The sequence below is a fragment of the Arvicola amphibius genome, chromosome 12 (assembly GCF_903992535.2).
Source record: "Arvicola amphibius chromosome 12, mArvAmp1.2, whole genome shotgun sequence".
Classification (NCBI taxonomy): Eukaryota; Metazoa; Chordata; class Mammalia; order Rodentia; family Cricetidae; genus Arvicola; species Arvicola amphibius.
This window is the reverse complement of record NC_052058.2, coordinates 120327063-120333862: the sequence shown is the minus strand read 5'-3', so window position 1 is coordinate 120333862 and position 6800 is coordinate 120327063.

Here is a 6800-nt window from a genome sequence, read left to right as displayed (position 1 = left end):
CCCCTGTTCACCTCTGCACCCCAGGTTAGCTGGCCCATGGATCCGTGGACTCAGTAGGGGTGCTGGGATTACAGGTGCCCACCATCCACACCCAGCTCTCAACTTTGATCTTCCAGTCTTCTTAGCAAGTGCTTTACTCGTTGAGCCATTTCCACAACCCCGCTTCAGGAGCTGTTTGTAAAGCCCAGAGCCCTCACTGGAGGAAGAGGCAGCATTGGGACAAGTCATGAGAATTAGATCACTGTCTGAGTTCCATTTGATTTACCAAATTCTCTCCAAACATACATAAAACCAGCTATTCCCTTTTCTACAGATGGAATAATTGGGGAACACAGTTTCTCATTGACGAAGATATGGTTCAGGGCCATGGTATAGAGACTCAGAAACAAGCAGAGGGATTCCTGTCCTCAGAACACTGCATCCTCCCCTTGGTCCTAGCACCCAGTGGGAGCTGTCTGTTGTAGACAGAAAACAGCCATGCTACTTTCTCCAAACTTGGCATGACCATCACTATCATGGAAGAGATTGCTATTGTGAGCTACAATTATATGGCCCTATAGTCATGGCAACAACAACAACAAAAAATAAAACAACACAGTGATAGCTAGATCTATGATCATATAGACACCAAGAAATAACTTCATCCTCCAGCCACGAGGAGGTTAGGATGAGATTGTTCCCTAGAGAAGTCTCCACATGAGAACACAGACCTTGCCAGCACATTTGAGATGCAGGGACTCAACTAGATCAATGCCCGAACTTCTGGTCCACAGAAGTCATGTGACAATAAACTAGGTGTAGTAGCACACAGCTGTGGTCCTAGCACTCAGGAGGCAGAGGCAGGAGAATTGAAAGTGTTAGGAATTTTTCCTAATGTGAGTTCTCTGCTGACACAAAAATCCCAATCAAGTGAAATCACAACAAGCCAAATTAAAAATATGCAGGTTTAATGGCATTCCTACTCTCTTTTGGGTAGCCCTGAGGGGGATCCGGGAGGCTGCTAACATGACCACAGGGGTGTGTGTGTGTGTGAGGGGGTAGAGATTGTGAGGAAACTTTCCAGGGCCGCAGTTTAAATAGACTGAGGGTGTGGTCAAGATTTTGGCAGGCTCGACTTGACCCTCCTCAGGGGAGGGGTCAAGACTTGATGGGAACAGGGATGGGGCCAGAGACCGGGGCTTACAGAAAGTTCTAGGCTAACTTGGGCAACACAGTCCTAACTAGGAATATAGCTCAGTAGTACAGCTTCTGCCTAGATTTCCCCAGGGAGGGGTCAGGGTGTGGCTCGGTGGTAGAGCCTCTTCCTAGAGACCCCCAATGAGGGGTAGAGTTCCTGCCTAGAATCCTCAGTGAGGGGCTGGAAGTGTGGCTGTGTAGTTGAGTGCTTGTCTAGCTGTTACAAGCTGGGGGACTTCAGCTCCAGGTTCTTTGCAAATAATAACTATGAGGACTCTGTGCCCTTTTCCCCAGAGAGTGATGAGTAACCAGACCAAGCAAGAGAACTGTCTTTATAATGATTCTTTACTAGCAACTTCAGTATCCAAGGGGTTTACACTTTCAATAGGCATGGGGGATTGATAATGGGTAACACACAGGCAATTTAATATCACAGTTATTAATCCTACTAATCCTAATACATAAAACCAATTCATAACCTTAATCTAACTTATCACTTATCTATAAAATGCTTTTTAACCTTAATACAGCTTATCTGTTAACATTTCTTAATCTTATCAATTATCCATAAGATATCTCTTAACATTTCACACACTAAACATATGTATTGACACATCTATGCTCTTCTCTTAACATCTCATACATGCATTAAATAACATCATACAACCTGGTATTCTTCACCTTAAAAAGGGCTTTTTGAATTCCTTCAGGCTGGATGCCTGACAGTACTGGGAGATGGACAGCAAGGCTCAACTCTTGACCCCGTAGTCAGCGCTCGGGAGATAAGGTTCCAATGTCCTGTTCCAGGCTGGTTATCAGGTGCTGGATCAATTTTTGACTGCGTAGTCTGTGGCCTGGTCTCGGAAGGCAAAGCATTCTGCCTGTGCTCAGGAAGGCAGAGAGTTCTGTCTGCAATCGGGAAGGCAGAGTGTCTTGTCTGTTCTCGGGAGACAGACCTTCGATGTCCACTCTCAGGAAATGAGGTTTTGCATTAGGGATGCAAGGTGTTAAATGTCTGCTTTCAGGAGATGGAGCTCTGTACTCAGGAGACAGAGCATTAAATGTTTAGACAAGGCGTTTAATATTTCTGCTTTTAGGGAGGCAGGCTTGGAGGATCTCTCTCTCTCTCTCTCTCTCTCTCTCTCTCTCTCTCTTTCTTTCTTTCTCTCTCTCTCTTTCTCCTCCCCCCACCAAGGCTTGGCATGTCCAGGCCATCGTAAGAGGTGAGACAACTGCCCTGATTCTGCCCTCTCTTTTTATGCCAGTTTGAAACTGCCTCTCGTTTGATCCTTCCGATAACCAGATGTCCTGGGTTATCAGTACTGACTGGTCACAGAAGGGTGGGGGTCCTTCTCGTGTGGCAAGATTACTTCGTTACCACGGTTGCTGGGTGCAGCCCCCTCATCTGGCAGGGCCAGATGGGTGTGGCAGCCTTCAAGTGGGCAAATGTTCTCTTAACATTTCACCTTAGTAATTTTCCACACCATACACAAGAAGAAATACTTTTACACTACCCCAAGTTGCATTCATTCTTATTCTTATATAAATTTCCTGTTCTATCTACACTTTATTTATTTATTTCCCTTTATTCCTTTAGAGGAATCTGTTTCCATGCTCATTACACTAGCCTACAGAGAGCCCTAGCATCAACAATCACTTCTATAAAAATAAGTGATTAGGTGGGTTTTGTTTGTTTGTTTTTTGCTTCTAAAGTAGTACTTCTCTTTGAGGGTTGTGACCTCTTTGAGACTGTATACCAGATATCATGCATATTAGATATCTACATTATGATTTATAACAGTAGCAAAATTACAGTTATGGAGTAGCACTAAAACAATTTTATGATTGGGGTCACAATACATGAGGAACTGTATTAAAAGGTCATTGCTTTCCAAAGGTTGAGAATCAACGCTCTAAAGTACGGATGTCACACAATGGTAGAAAACTGAACTGAGTCCTTGAAAGTGTCGAGTGACCCATCTCTGCAGGGAAACCCAGAAAGCCACCTTTGTGGATTTCAGTGTCATTTTCGGGCAACAGAGACACTGGACGGTATGTCCTCCAAGGGATCTCCCTGTCAGAGTCCTTAGGACTAGTTTCCCTTTTTTGTTAGGGAAGTTAGTTGCCCTGCCAACTCACTTAGAATCTCAAGCCAGCCACTCTTTGAGGCACAGATGTTCAAAATTGAGACTTCATCTAGATGGATTTTTCCTGTGGCGAATATAAAATGTCGTTGTTCATCTCTTTTGATTAATTTTAGTTTGAAGTCTATTTTGTTAGATATTTGTATAGCTACACCAGCTTGTTCTTAGGTCCATTTGATTGGAAAATCTTTCCCCAATCCTTTACTCTGAGGTAATGTCTGTCTTTGAAGTTGACATGTGTTTCTTGTATACAGCAGAAGGATGGATCCTTTTTTCGTATCTATTCTGTTAGTCTGTGTTATTTTATAGGTGAACTGAGACCATTAATATTAAGAGATATTCATGAGTGGTAATTGTTAGTACCTGTTATTTTTGGTTTTGGTGGTGGTGATGGTATTGTGTCTTTTTCTTCTTTGGGTTTTGCTGGTGTGGGATTATATATTGCCTGTATTTTCATGGGTGTAGTTAGCTTCCCTGGGTTGGAGTTTTCCTTCTAGTACTTTCTGTAGGGCTGGATTTCTGGATATGTACTGTTTAAATCTGCTTTTGTCATGGAATATCTTGTTTCCTCTATCTGTGGTAGTTGAAAGCTTTGCTGGGTATAGTAGTCTGGGCTGGCATCCGTGGTCTCTTAGTGTCTGCAGAAAATCAATCCAGGACCTTCTGGTTTTCAGAGTTTCTATTGAGAAGTCAGGTGTAATTCTGAAAGGACTGCCTTTATATGCTATTGGGCCTTTTTTCTTTGCATCTCTTAACATGCTTTCTTGTTAGTTGTTTAGTGTTTTGATTATTATGTGGTGAGGGAACTATTTTTTTTTTGTTCCAGTCTATTTGGTGTTCTGTAAGCTTCTTGTCCTTTCATAGGCATGTCCTTCTTTAGATTGGAAAAGTTTTCTTCCATGATTTTGTTGAATACATTTTCTTTGCCTTTTAGCTAGAATTCTTTGCCTTCTTCTAGCCTTATTATTCACAGGTTTGGTCTTTTTATGATGTTCCAGATTTCCTGGATATTTTGTGTTGTTCGTTGGATTTAACATTTTCTTTGATTTATAAATCTATTTCTTCTATCATATCTTCCAATACTTGAGACTCTCTCTTACATCTCTTGTATTCTGTTGGTTAACCTTGCATTGGTAGTTCCTGATTGTTTACCCCGATTTTCCATTTTCAGATTTTTCTCAGTTTGTGTTTTCTTTATTGCCTCTATTTCAGTTTTCAAGTCTTGAGCTGTTTCCTTTTCCTGTTTAATTGTTGTTTCTTGGCTTTCTTTGCTTTCTTGAAGGAATTTGTTGTTTCTTCCATTTTTTTATCTTTTCCTCCACTTCTTTTTTTTTCCTCTCATGGTTTATTTTTTTATATTTAAAAATTTCCATCTCCTCCCCTCCTCCTCCCCCTTCCCTCCTATCCTTCTCCCCCTCCCCTCCACCCATACCTCCCCTCCCTCCCTCTCAAGGCCAAGGAGCCATCAGGGTTCCCTACTCTATGCTAAGACCAAGGTCCTCCCAACTCCCCCCAGGTCCAGGAAGGTGATCGACCAAGCTGAGAAGGCTCCCACAGAGCCCGTCCATGCAGAAGAATCAGAGCCCAGAGCCATTGTCCTTTGCTTCTCAGTCAGCCCCCGCTGTTGGCCACATTCAGAGAGACGGGTTTGGTCGCATGATCCATCAGTCCCATTCCAACTGGAGTTGGTGATCTCCCATTAGTTCTGTCCCACCGTCTCCATGAGTGAACACACCCCTCACGTTCCTGACTTTCTTTCTCATGTTCTCTCTCCTTCTGCTCCTCATCAGGACCTTGGGAGCTCAGTCCAGTGCTCCAATGTGGGGCTCAGTCATTTTCTTCATCTATCGCCAGATGGAGGTTCCCTCACGGTCCTGACTTTCTTTCTCATGTTCTCTCTCCTTCTGCTCCTCATCAGGACCTTGGGAGCTCAGTCCGGTGCTCCAATGTGGGGCTCTGTCATTTTCTTCATCTATCATCAGGTGGAGGTTCTATGGTGATATGCAAGAAATTCATCAGTATGGCTATAGGAACTGGCCTTTTCAGGCTCCCTCTCCTCAGCTGTCCAAGGAACTAACTGGGGGCGTCTCCCTGGAAACCTGGGAACCCCTCTAGGGTCAAGTCTCTTGACAACCCTCAGGTGGCTCCTTAAATTAAGATATATGCTTCCCTGCTCCCATATCCACCCTTCCTGTATCCCAAGCATCCCATTCCTCCGAGCTCCCCCCATTCTCCCCTTCACACTTTTCTCTCCCCATCTTCCCTTGGCCCAGTCTCGCCCAACCCTCAATTTCCCAATTCTGCCTGGCAATCGTGTCTGCTTCCAATATCCAGGAGGATTACTATATCTTTTTTGGGAGTTCACCTTCTTATTATCTCCTCAAGGATCCCAAATTTATAGGCTCGATGTCCTTTAATTATGGCTAGAAACCGATTATGAGTGAGTACATCCCATGTTCATCTTTTTGGGTCTGGGTTACCTCACTCAGAATAGTGTTTTCTATTTCCGTCCATTTGCCTGCAAAATTCAAGATGTCATTGTTTTTTACCGCTGAGTAGTATTCTAGCATGTATATATTCCACAGTTTCTTCATCCATTCTTCCACTGAAGGGCATCTAGGTTGTTTCCAGGATCTGGCTATTACAAATAATGCTGCTATGAACATAGATGAGCATATGCTTTTGTAGTATGATTGGGCATCTCTTGGGTAGATTCCCAATAGTGGAATTGCTGGGTCCTGGGGTAGGTTGATCCCGAATTTCCTGAGAAACCGCCACACTGCTTTCCAAAGTGGTTACACAAGTGTGCATTCCCACCAGCAATGGATGAGTGTACCCCTTACCCCACAACCTCTCCAGCAAAGGTTATTATTGGTGTTTTGGATTTTTAGCCAATCTGACAGGTATAAGATGATATCTCAAAGTTGTTTTGATTTGCATTTCCCTGATAGCTAGGGAGGTTGAGCATGACCTTAAGTGTCTTTTGGCCATTTGAACTTCTTCTGTTGAGAATTCTCTGTTCAGTTCAGCGCCCCATTTTTTAATTGGGTTAATTGGCATTTTACCGTCTAGCCTCTTGAGTTCCTTATATATTTTAGAGATCAGACCTTTGTCAGTTGCAGGGTTGGTGAAGATCTTTTCCCAGTCAGTAGGCTGCCTTTGTGTCTTAGTGACAATGTCCTTTGCTTTACAGAAGCTGCTCAGCTTCAGGAGGTCCCATTTATTCAATGTTGCCCTTAATGTCTGTGCAGCTGGGGTTATGCGTAGGAAACGGTTCCCTGTGCCCATTTGTTGTAGAGTACTTCCCACTTTCTCCTCTATCAAGCTCAATGTGTTCAGATTAATATTGAGGTCTTTAATCCATTTGGACTTGAGTTTTGTGCATGGTGATAGATATGGATCTACTTTCATTCTTCTACAGGTTGACATCCAGTTATGCCAGCACCATTTGTTGAAGATGCCCTCTTTCTTCCATTGTAT